We start from the raw sequence: 12,970 nt of genomic DNA, 5'->3' as shown, positions 1-12,970 counted from the left end.
TTGGGAGGGCAGAAGGGATTTTTTAATTGCTACTTTTCATTAATTGTTTTAATGGTTTGTATCCTCTTCAAGTTCATATCAGAAAGCTTTTGCTTGCTTTCACACTTTGAGAGGGAGGAACCAGAGGGGTAACAGTGTTTCAGAAAATCAGTATTTAAAAATTTGCGTGCTTAACAATTGGGAAAATCTGCCTTAAGGAATACAAACCACACTCAAATCGGGGTAGTTCTATTAAAAAAAAAAAATTGCTCTTCAAATTCTTGTTTTATACTCAGCATTAACCTCAGACTTTTAATTTTGCTTGCCTGAAGAATTATTGTTAGAAAACATTTATAGGCTAGTGAAGATACTCAGCTATTGGATATTCTACATTAGTATAAAATTTACTTTATAATTAGCAATTGTAGCCTTAATTTGTTGCATAGACTTAAACAGGTTTTTACCAAGTGGAGCAAGAATGATGTCTGTGGATCTCTAAAGAAATAAAGCAGCTTTTTGCCATGTCTTGTGTGGATTGCTGCCTGACTGTTCAAGTCTCAAATATGAAATCTGTTTGTTTTTTTTTGGTTGTGTAAGGCTTTGTCTGTATCCTTCCACCTGAGGACACAGAGGTTACAGCAAACCCATCTGTTCTTTACTTACAACATAGAACACCAACAATACTTTTTTTTTTGTGTGTGTGTGTGAGAATAGCTTTAAAAAAAATCTGTGGTTCTCTTGAAGTGTGATTTTATTTTATTTTTTCAAGTTGATGAAGATGTTGGAGTTCTTGTGGTTTTCATTTAAAAATTGAAAGCAACAACCTTGTACCTTTGCAAATCACTGCAAGCTTCCCATGAGCACTAGAAATATTCATGAAGAGCTTATAACTGCTAGTTCCCCATTTTATTTATGTGAATGAACAGAAATTATCTGTGCTTTAGCATAGATGCTTTCCTTCTCTTTCCTGTCATATTTGTACCAACTTTTTGTCTACTCTTCTCATGTGATATTTGTCTCAACATCATGTTCCACATGCCAAAACCATTAATTCCTTGCTCTTACATTTTTGGTCTTGGACTGCTGTGGGTCATACTTCAGTCTCGCCTGTCTGACCACTAATCTAGTTTCTGTTCTGATTCCTTCCTTTCCTTCAGCTGGCTGTCTCCTGCAGAGGCACTGTATGGTCTCTAGGATGTTACTGGGTCTTCTCCACAGCTAAAACTTACTCTGTTTTAGCTCGCTCCATTATTGCAATGGCTAATTGCTTATCTCTGCTATCAAGTCCTTGGGGGTCCTGCTGGTGGGGACTCAGCTCCATTCTCTGAGTGGGTCACAGTACCTTTTTGGTCTCACATTCTGCCTTTTTTTTTAATATATTTTTTTATTTTTTCTCCATCATGACAAGAGGTTTCCCTTAATTGTGAGCAATCCTCGTTTTCTCCTTTTACCTGGAAAGCTCTCTGGTTATGAAATCCACAGAAACACCCGAATTTGTGCAACTAGCTTGCTGAGGCAGAAGTTAATACCATACCGCTCTTCTTTAAGAAGTCCGTCAGAACTGAACAGCTTAGGAACTTCTGCCTCTTGTAAGCATTAAGGAAAAGGGAATGATTTTGTCTGTAGGTCACTGAGCACAGAAAGCTCCATAGTCATCAGCTGCACCATTCATGAGTCTTAGTGACACACTGCCTACATCTTTCGCTTTTGTCTAAAAACGTGATGTCAAGTGGGGACGAGGTATTACGTTGCAACCCCCCTACCTCCTAATTGTCTCCGTGGCCTGGTGGGATAGCAGGGTTTGCAAATCACTGCTGGTTTTGATGGAAAACTGTTTTTTTTTTTTTTTTCTCTTGGGGCTTAAGGGGGAGGAATTAAGAAAAGTTGGTCATGCTGTAGGCACCTATTTGTGGACAGCTTTTTGAAAAAGCAGTGAGTAAATTCATGATGAAGCAGCTGTCCTAGAGGGGTCGAAGCTCTGACTTGAGTGACGCTTGCCCACTCCGCTTTGCTTTCAAGCTAATTTCAGCTGGGTCTGGGAATAAGAGGTCACGTTGTCTTCACTACCTACTTCGTGTGGCTTGTGTTTGTTGGCCTAGGTCAGCAATAACTTAGTGTGGCAGGACAAGAGCTCTGTTGTGGAGGGCCGAATATGAAAAGATGTGAATGCGTAAAGCAGGAATGTGCTGCATAGCTTGTCTGGGCCTCCCAGAAGCAGGCAACGAGTTCCCAGCGCCAGAGCTCAGCGTGGGCAGGTAACCTGAAGGTAACGTGGTGTTCCCAAGCAAGTCACGACCTCTTACTGGTTAAAGGTGGACCTTGACTGCATATAAAAGTTTATGAGAGAGAACCCTTCATGGTTTTTCTCAGCTAATTTCTTAAAAGCTCTGCAGGTAGGGAAGTCTTTAAAGGGAAGCAGGACTGAAGACTAAGCTGTAAAGGCCTTTCTCATGTGTTCTGTTGGTACTGCCATCTAAGGCAGATGTATCTCAGGGCAAAAAGGGACTTTCCTTCCTGTTTTTAAGATCTGTGGGAAGTAGCTTTTCACTGAGAAAAATTGTCTTTGGAAGCAGAATTGGCACGGTAGCCATCTCCTGGAGAGGGGCTTTTCCCTATGGAGCTGCAAGGAAGATGGCATAGGAGCTTCATCTCCTACAGCTCTTAGGAAGCTGCCGAAAATGGTCCACGCCAGCAGTTTTAACTGTGTAGGATAAACAGAGTAGCTGCCATAACGATCTAATCTTTACAGGCTTTTCCGTGTCATTTCCTCCTTTCTCCAACCCGCGTTTGAAATATTTACTTATGTCGTGGCAGGTGCTGGGGGAGATGCCCTGGTTTGGCAGCTCTTCCAACTGTTTGTGTTTTTTAACTCACCAAAGAGCAAAAAGGGACTGACAAAATGGCATGACTAATGGGACAAGGATAAAATAAAAAGGAAATCTTTCCTTTGTGTTGTTGTTTCTATCTAGAACAGTGTGTTAAAGGTTCAGCGCAGCTAAAATCCGCTGTCTTTTGTCTAAGATCCACTGCCTCTGTTCTTACTAACCATCTGTATTGTAAGGTTTTCTTTTTAATTATGAATTTCTTTAATCAGTAAGAGAGAGCTGTTCTTTAAAGCACATAGAGGCAGAACTCCTTTCTGGGGAATCTGTCCTCAATGCTCAAGCATGGAGCTTAAATGTTTTATAAGAAAACTGAAAACTGTGTATTTATTCTTTCTCCTTTCCCTCCCAAACAGTAAAGAGACTGAAACATAACGCATTCAAAACTAGACTGGAATATTGTTTCCATATTTTTTTTTCCTTTTTACATTCAGCTTACGTAGTTCAGAACTTCCATGTCAAGGGGCACCTGTCCTCTTCCCTCAGAGCTAAGTCTGGCCAACTGGGTGCTTTTGCAGACTCCTAGATGAATGGTTGGAGAATTCAATTTAATTCAGATCGTGGGCACACTTCAAAGTAAGCAGGGTTGTACAATAGAAGTTCTGCCAGCTTTTCCAAATTTCTTAAGAGATTAAACTTGGAAGCCTTTGATCAGCATACAAATAAAGGGAATGGTCTGGGCTGGGTTTAATTTGCCAAAATGACCGCTTGGTGAAATTGTACTTGTCTGGTGCAGGTTCTGAACGACAGCAAAATGTGCTGCAACAAAGGGCAACTTAGGCTGCAGGAATTTACAGCTATAGGAAGCTGTGCTCTGGAGTTGCTGAAAGTTTTTGCATAGATCTACAGTAGAGCTGCAAGTGGGGTGTATTATGGTGATACACATAAGGGCTGTCAAAGACAGCGCAGCACGTGTATCTGTGGGACAAACAATGCCCTTTACTTCTGTGCCACACTGATGGTAGACAGGAGGCAGATACTGGTTTAAAATCTACGTAAGTGAAACATCAGGTTTAGTTTACAAGGGAAGGATCAAACTTTCCAGATCTTCTCACTGTTTTCTCTGATGTCATATATTTATTTTGGGTCTTTGCCTCTCTCTGGCCCTGTTTTTTCTTTGCACTAGCTTGTAAGATGTTGAACGGAATTGCTGCTGTAATGTGGTGTTAAATATTTGGCCTATATCCTGTTCCTGATGTAGGAAATATATATGCTTCCTTTTTACATGAATTAGGGTTAATGCTATGAATAAGTATCCTGGAAAAAGGGGCTTCAGTTTTTATACTTGAAGTTTACCAAGCTGTTTTTGGGTAGAACTTAGCACTTTTTCTGCTAAGTGTATCTGTTTCTCCTTCTACTTGAGAATAAAATAAAATTAGTTAGTGAGAAATACTTGTGTTATATTATGGTAGCATTTTTCTACATTTTTCCCAACTTGCAAATGAATTCCATAAAAATGTGGTAGCCATAATGGAATCATAACACAGCAAAGCCAGGTGGTTCTGCCTGCTTTGTTCAATGGGAAAACTTAAAGTAGAATTTTTGTTTCATGCTGTTCTTTGTCAGGTTGCTTTGAACAGTTAAGTCTGTTCTTTCCTTTTGTTTGTTTTTTTTTTTTTTTCTTTTTTAATATAAGGAAGTAACTTGCCTAAGTAAAACTTAAGTATATCCTCGTGTTATGCGCCATGATAATTTACTGTGTTAGCTTTATGCTGGTCTGAAGTCACCTTTCCATTTCAGCTAGCTTGTGTTTTCTGGGCTGGGCTTTCAGTTATGTCCCGTGGTCTCCCTGTGATCTGGAGTCAAGCATTGCTCGGGGTTTTCATGGTGAGTAAGGCCAGGGCAGGTGTTCTCGTGCCACAGAACTTGAAGACTCAGGAGAACGCTCTGTTGCTGTCTTTGTTTTTTTCTTTCCTTTTCATGCATTTCTACCAGGCCTGTTGCTTCCTTGAATGTGGCTTAGTTTCTTGCAGATGGCTGCATCTCATTTTCTTACAAACTGAAGCTCGTGGCGTGTTGTGTGTACCCGCCGTGCTGTGCCGTTTGGCTCCCTTCTTTTGGCATGCGTGGGGTGAGCAGCAGGGAAGGACGGGGCTTCCCTGCAGGTTATGAAGATGCTGTAGTTGAGTAGGGTTACACTTCCCTGTATTCCCTGTATTTTCTCATTAAGTATTGCCCCCTCCCTGCTTGTGTCTGCTTTTGAGCTTACTGCTGTTCAGTGTAAGTCCTCCTGTTGTGCAGCTAAGGAATTAATGTGTGTTTTTCTGTATGAGGTGGAAAACTGTGGCCTGCCATTTACTCTGTCTAGCAGCGATATTGTCTTCTGGGCAGCTGTATGACTCCCACTTTGTTTATTTAAATCTAAATTTTCACTGCTAGGCTGCAGAATTGCTTCACGTTTCTATGCCAGGCCTACATTTCATTATTCTGGTTTGTCTGCCGTTTGCAGGCCGTAATTTATCTGTAAATTAATTTATCTGTAATTTAAAAATTTATCTGTAATCTAAAATCGTATCTCTAATTTAATCTATAATTTAAAGTGTCACGGAAGCTGTGCTTTTCCTGCTCCTGGTTGTTCCGGAGCAGCTGCTGGAGCCCTGGGAGTCGGAGGCCCTGAAATCAGGAACTGGGTTAGGGCTTGAGGAGCGTTTATGGGGCTGTGGAGGAAGCAATCTGAGCCTTGTACATACCCTGTCATTTCCTGTGGTTTGAAGGGAGCGTTTTCAGCATGCTCTCGATGTGAAGTGTTGCTTATCAGGAACTCCCTCCAGCGCCGTGACTGACCTTAAGAAATTTCATCAGGGCTTAAGGACACGTTATGCAAACTCGGTGGCTGCAAAACGCTGCTACTGAGGAGTTATAATTAAGAAATATGCATCCGTTAGGAACAGAAAGCATGTAGCGGGAGCTGGAAAACATTTATTCTGAAGTCGTTTTCCGAAGGGCAATCCTTCCTGTGGCTCTGCAGCGTCTGTGCTCGGGGGGCTTCCCCGTAGGATGAGGCAGCCAGGCTCGGGTTCCCCGGCGGGCGAAGCTCTGACATGAGTCTGCTTCTGTGCCTTCTCCCCTGCTCCCTGCTCGTGTACTTAGCCCTTCGTTTCGTCAAGGCTTGTTTCCCCTCTGTGCTGTGGAAGCATTAACAGCTTAAATATGTGGGAAGTGGGAGGACAGACTGCTTCTGAATCCTATTAAGCGCTATGCTGAAAGAATCAAAATGCTGTATTAGTAAGCTCAGTGTTTTTCTTCTCTGAAAAAAAAAATGGTAGAAAGAAATAGTCAAAATTCCAGAAAGAATCATGGCCAGATGTTTGTCATTGCTCTGCTTTGACTGCCCTAAATATGGCAAATAAGGTGCCTTAGAACTTATTTTTGTCTGACCTCAGTAGTGAAAGTTAGTAATTCACTGTTTAAAATTCGAAGTTATTACAGGGTTTAAAAAGAAAGTAATTGAAGCTTTGCAGTTCGTGTACCGTTTGATTCTACCCTGTACTTCCAAAACCTGTTATTTTGTGTTCGGGTGCTAGACTCTTTTGATGCTATGTAGGAATGTGGTATTGGGTGGGGAAAGGTAAAACTGTAGCCATTTCATTGACAGCCTGTTTTTAAAGGGAGGATAGGAATTTAATTTATATTGTAGAAACAACTTCTGCAGATTTTTTGACGATAAGTGTCCCATTATATGGAAAGAAAATTGAATTACAGTTCAGCAAAGGAGAAACAATCTGAATATTCTTGTAAGAAAAGTCCATTAAAACTTACATGCATGTGAAGTGACTTAAAACCCAGAAAACATTTGGTAAAATAGTCATCAAGTGTTATCACAGTCCTTGCCCTATAGATGTAGATGTATGGCTGTGATACGTTATATAGGATGTGCATAGATGAGAACCTCTTCTCACATGAATTCAAAAGGGATGGTACAAGAGCTGCATTTAGTCAGCTTAACACGGAGTTGGTATAGAGCTAAACTCTTCCTGGGCTTCCTTTAATTTGCTGTAAGCACACTGAGAACTTCCTGCTTGGAATTACTCAGTCTGAAAGAGATCTGATAGGTAAACCAATGCATAACTTAATAATGACGTACGTGCACTGATACAATTCTTCTGTTCAATTCCTTCCAAATGGCTTCCAAAGTGACTAATACACAATCTAATTCAGCATGTTTTATTTAAAAATGGAAAATGTGTAAAAAAATAAAATAAAATGCTGTTACCTTCCTTACTAATTCCAATAACGTGTCTTGCTCAGTAGCAAAGGCAATGCTATGTTAGACTCTTAAACACTTCTGAAGAATGCAGATGTTCATTTCTTTTTCACAATCTAGTGATGAAAGATGGGCAAAGTCAGCTGAACTTAGTGTTAGGCCATTCTATCGAAATAACAGTAAGAAATTCTGTATAGCAAAAAGGCCTGTGGTTGTCAGGGAGCCTTCTCTGAGTGGGGGCGTGCAGAGCTGGGTGGCCAGCGGTGCCCCCGAGATGGATAATCCTGTAGAATACACAGCGCCTGAAAGAACGAGAATAAAGGAGACCAAACAAAAAACAAAGCCAACCCTGGTCAGCTGAAGGCAGCTACAGAAATACGGTGTGCTAAGACATGGTTCAGAGCAATTTTTGGTCCGTGTCTACTGAAAAAAGGGACTTAACGTTGAGCCAGGATAGAGCCTGCTGGTACCCTGCTGCATTCGGAGAAACACAACCTTGGGAACATTTCATTTAAACAAACAGGGTTGCAAAAGCATGCCTTCGTGCCGTCTGCTTCCTCGCAACAAAACACACTGCTGGCAAGGGCTTGAACGTTGCCTGCATGTGTAAAAAGGTGAGAATATAAACTGATCATGTGAAAAACCGTGCTGTGATGGTGATACCGAGTGCAAATGATATTTTAAAACTGTGATGTTAGGTATTGAGGGGCTGACTTGCGGGGCTGAAATCTACAGATTTGAAACAGGCGGAGGGGAGATGCAGGTCAGGCTCTCTGTATGTGAGGTGCCTTACTCCGTTACTCCAAAGGGATCTCTTTCCACCTATAGCAGAACACTTCTGGTTCTTTGGTTCACCATTTTATTTTATTATTATTATTTTTGGAGTGCTATCACTATTGTGAAAGCGGGTTTGAAAACATCACCAGAGTCATTATCATTAGAAGTTGTTTCTTCCCAGCCTTGTGATGGAGGAATGTGGGATGAAGCGAGTTAACTATTAACACCTGCTCACACTGATGTTTCCACAAGTGATTCGGGAAGGTCCATGGTGAGCTGGGAGATGCTGGTTGCAGGTGCACCTTCCCATCTCAGAGATCTGAGCTGACATGTTTGGCTTCTCTGTTCCTTAAGCTGCTTTTCTGCTCCTGCTGTCTCCTCTGGCAGAGTGCTTAGGCACGGTGCTCGATGGAGCCCTGATTCAAAGTGGAAAAGGTAAAACATGTCTTCCAAAAATGAAAAACCCCAAAGCCTTCTTTGTAGAAGCTCCTTGTTAGAGCTCTCCTGTGAGTAGTTGAACCCAAATCACCCTGTGTTCACATTGTGCCCCTCAGTCTGCTGCTCTGACAGACCAGGGAAAGGCAGCCCAAAGCCAAAGAAGCAAGAAAGTCTCCTGCTGGAGGTGGGAAAGTTAACAGAGCTTCGGCCTTATCTAATCTGGCGAGAGGTATTTATTAACCCATTGCCATCGTGTCGATACTCTGCTCAAAGTACATTGAGGAGTGAGGTAAGGACAGTGAGTACAATTTAGGTTACGTTAGGTACAGAAAGGTTAAATTAGGTACAAATGTTTGTAATGAAAAGATAGTTTGAGCCCTTCCTGTGAAATACCTGCTTTGTGTAGATAATCCTTTATGATCTTTCTATTTCCTCAATATTTTAAAATATTCCCCTGCAGTAGGCTTCCTCACAGCTGCGTGCCAGCCTTTTTTGGTACTTTATGTGGGAAGGTAGAGGTAAAACAAGTATAGCATCTTCTCTGAGGTTGATCCTCCTTGATTGTTCAGGGCACATTAGGGAGATATTATGGGGAAGTAGCTCTGCCTATGCAGTCTGTGTCTTTTTTAGCAAGCTGCTACATTTATGAAAAGCTCTGGATTGTTGGCTCTGTCTGATTATTTGTCTGACCCCTGCCGAGCATGGGTGTTAGCCCGGTCAGATCTGGATTTCAACTGCTGATGCTTGGCGTGCATTCATGTTTTGACTTTAGGTAAGTGGACAAAAATGCCAAAAGATGTCTGGAGTATCAGCGTGCCCCACAAGGAAACCTTGAGTCCAGTCTTGTTGGTGCTGGCTTGGATGATAGTTTTGACTCCAAAGCATAATTGCTGGAAAAAGACCTGCAATTTTAGTAATCTGTTGTGAACAAAGGGAAGCAAAGCATTGTCTATATTTGAAGTGTCTTAAAATAGTATTATTTTTTATATAGCTATCTGTAGATAAATACAAAATGATGCTGTGCAGGTTCCTAGGGCGCACAGTGTACATGCATTGGGTGGAGTAGCATGTTAAAGGGAAGAGCTGTGGGATATGTGGTGTTTGCACAGCTGAGTAGAGCCTTGTCAGTGGCAGAGCTGGGGGAAATACAGAGATCCCCAACCTCTTCTGGTTTCTTAGCTTGGGTTGTGCTGTTCTGCGGCCTGCGTGAACAAAGTGGGTACTGAGATGTTGCGTTATGTACCCTCGCTTCTTGAAGTGGAAAAGTTTATTTTGAGGATGGTTAACAATGGCATGCTGTCCATTGTGGCAGCAGCCCTTGTTTATAACTATGCAGCTTTATCTGGTCTTGGTTTAGCAGTCACCTGTGGAGCACATCATGCAGTGAGCTGACCAGGCGGAATCCTTGGTATATGATCCGTGTTTAAGAAAGGCTGTCAGCGTGGTGTTACTCAGCCTTTTAAAGATGATATGAAGTAGTATGCCTTATAAATACTGTCCCAGTGTTACTGGTAGCAGCACAATTCTCTGTCATTTCCACAGCTGTGATTCCTCTGCTGTAGGGATCCTGCCACCCCAGGGCAGCTGCTGGCTACGCTGCTGCAGTCGCTGGCATTTGATTGCTACCAAGTGTGAACTTTGGTGCCACGTTGTCCTGCGTCCTCTGAAGGCTGTGAGGGGAGAAGAATGGCTGGGATGTAGCTGGGACATGCTAATGTGTCATACGACCACCTAAATTTTAAAGCTTGGGAGGGAGCAGAAGAGAGAAGTCATGATTATCTCATCCTTCCTTACAGCTGCAGGCTGCTGTCCTCACGGATCCGGAGAATTATTTTGTAGAAGTTTAGCTTCCAGTGCCTGCGAGCGGTTGTGGTCGGGAGATCAGCACGCTCAGTCAAGGACCAGGATCTTGATCAGCAGTGTCCTGATCAGCTCTTTCCAATGGTGTTTAACTTCAGTTTGAACTTCAGTGACTTAACCTCAGAATGTTTTTCCCTAGGAAGTCTAGAGCAGCGTTGGCACCCAAGGCATTGGGGACGTGTGCGTGGGCTTTTCTGCTCTCCGAGTGATAAAAGTGTCAGCGAATTTCTGCTCGACTCCCAGTAATTTTCAGGTGGATCTTTTATGTGCTGTCTGTACATAGCACTTGCCAACAGTTTCTCCAATCCTCAGTTGTTATGCTGGCTTTGAAAGCACGATGTGTCTTATTTCTATGCTCCTTATACTTCAGCACTAAAGTTCTTTTTGAGCTTGGGACCATATTTACCATGCTATATACCAACATACACATTTCCCAATCTTGTTCACACAATTCCCTCCCTCTTGGGGATCTTTTCCCACATCAACAAAAGATTGTTTTCCTACTTTCAGGCATCTGGCAAGTCTAGCCACTCTGGAAAAGCATGTTTGTTAGGTAGAGCTGGTTCATTTGGCAGTGAAGTGCTCTAACATTGCGTGAACCTTTAAATGAGCACAGGTTTTAAAGCTAGCCTTAATTAAATGAGCCAGAGGCTCACATTTCGGGATTAAATTGGCTGCAGGTTCAGTTTAAAAAATCAGAAATCTTAAGAAAAAAAATATGGGGGGAGTCTTATTTTTTTTTAACAAAAACATGCTCATGGGGCTATAGTTATGCCCAGTATGCAGCATAATAATGTACCTTAAACTAACTCAGAAATTTGTTTGATTTTGCAGTACCCTTATTTGAGTAAATTTGATTTCAGTGCTATATGGAAATACCGTGATACACACTTTTGGTTTTTAACTCAGGAGGTTTGAGTCCTTTCTGTGGGAGTCGTCTTCTCCCAGAGTCACGCAGAAAACCATTCTGTTTCCACCTGTGTGTAATTTCATGCTCCCTACTAATTCAAGTTTCCCATAGTTGCAAGTCGATCCTAAGCAGTGCTTAAAACAACCTGTGGGAAGAAAGATGGAGAGAAAATTGTGTGTTTAACTTGTGCCAGGGGTAGTTAAACATATCGATGTCAGAAGAAGCAACTATTTTAGCCATGGAGGAGATGTGTAACAGCTGTGGCCATGCAAGCTCCTTGATGTTCAGCCCTGTCTTAGGACAGATTGCCTGGACAATGGGTGAGAGGACGAGCTGGAACCTTTCAAATGCCTTTTGCTATGTAGCTGTGGGCACTTGAACTTTGGAAGTGGGCTCAGAGTAGTCTTATTGGCAGGAATCTAATAATAATTCTTTTAGTTACCTTGAATGAGTTGATAGTGGCTAGAAAACTGGAAGCAGCTTATAAATCTTGCTTGTGTGCTGCGTTGGTTCCTGCACTCTTGACTTAGTTCTGGGACAAATCAGGATGGCCTTGATAAATGACAGGTAGAAACTGCGATGGTATGGAGTGGCAGGAGGATCCTGTACAGGATGGTCCAATCCACTGACATCGTATTTTGTATGTCTGGTGCTCTGCAAGTTGTTAAATGCACTCTAAACTGTTTTTTGCTGTTGTCTTAGTAAAATAAGCTGTAGTTGGGACCTGCCAGTATATGAAAGCCAGCAAAACAAATACATGTATTTAAAATACAATTTTCTTCACCAACTGTTAAAAATGAAATAATCTTCTATTAAGCTTACAGTTACTGTTAAATTGTTAACTGTTCAGAAAACTAAATTGAAATAGTATTTAAGCAGTATTTGGTTGAGCACGTGAATTTTGTGAAGTGATACAGGGTCCCAGCAAAGACAGGGACCATTTCCATATCAGCTATTTGTTCCAATCAAAGTTGAAGAAACTTAACTGTCCCCTCCTTCAGTACTTTTTATCATCACTTTTCCAGCTTGTGGATTAAAAACGAAATACAGAGCCTTAAGCTTCTCTTCTTTTAGCCATGAAAATCTTGATGTCAGTGAATGGTATTCCTTGCCATCTTGTATTATTTCCTTCTTTCTAATAAATGCGGTTTAAATGCACAGCCTGTATTCATAAATGCAGTTTTTGTTTATACATGGCATTAATGATATCGTAATTAATAAGGAGTTTTGAAATGTTTTTGATATATCAAACTACATTTGGACAGAGATCTAACAGACTTCAAAAGGAATGTAGATAAACAGAGCTATAAAATCACTGAATTGTTTGTGTATTTCTGGTTAAGAAAGGAAATAACAAGTTTAGTGTAACTACTACGTATAATTGCTGATTGTCGTTTTTCAATTTGCTAAAACATGAGAAATACTCTTTTTTTCATTATGAAGATCACTAAAAGTGCACCGAAAAAAAAAAAAAACAAAACAAAAAACACAAAAAAAACAACAAACAAACAAACAAAAACCACCTTCATCTATGTGAAGGGATCTTAATATAATTGAGTTTACTTTTCATGCTCAGGGCTCTCTGGCTGCTAGTGATGCACTCTGTCCTGGCCATTTGTCAGCGGTGATCTAAAATATAAACTTCTTCCTTTCATGCATATACTGTTTACTGGAGGATTTGGTCTCCAAACAGTTGCAGATTTCTCTAACACAGAATCCAAGGTCAGCTGGTATTTGCTGAAGCTGGAAACCAGTGGTTCCTGCTGTTCTGGCTCGCACAAAAGTTTCCATTCTATACCTCCGTTTTATAACTCTCAGTTTTTTCCAAACTCTTGGCTTTTGGACTGAATTTTTTTTCCAGCCTAACTGCTGCCAAAAGTGGATTTTCATTTTTGGAAAGCTTGAGCAAGGGCGGTTTGT

The 12,970-nt window shown here is 41.4% G+C and overlaps 1 protein-coding gene across 6 annotated transcripts in view; it reads left to right on the top strand.

Moving 5' to 3' along the window:
• FARP2 (FERM, ARH/RhoGEF and pleckstrin domain protein 2) overlaps positions 1–12,970 on the top strand; it is a 72,321-nt gene that overhangs the window by 4,774 nt on the left and 54,577 nt on the right. The gene's annotated exons all lie outside the window — the stretch shown is intronic.

The sequence above is a fragment of the Anas acuta genome, chromosome 9, assembly GCF_963932015.1.
Source record: "Anas acuta chromosome 9, bAnaAcu1.1, whole genome shotgun sequence".
NCBI lineage: Eukaryota > Metazoa > Chordata > Aves > Anseriformes > Anatidae > Anas > Anas acuta.
Note: the sequence above shows the minus strand (reverse complement) of the source record. Positions and strands in the feature narration are given on the sequence as shown.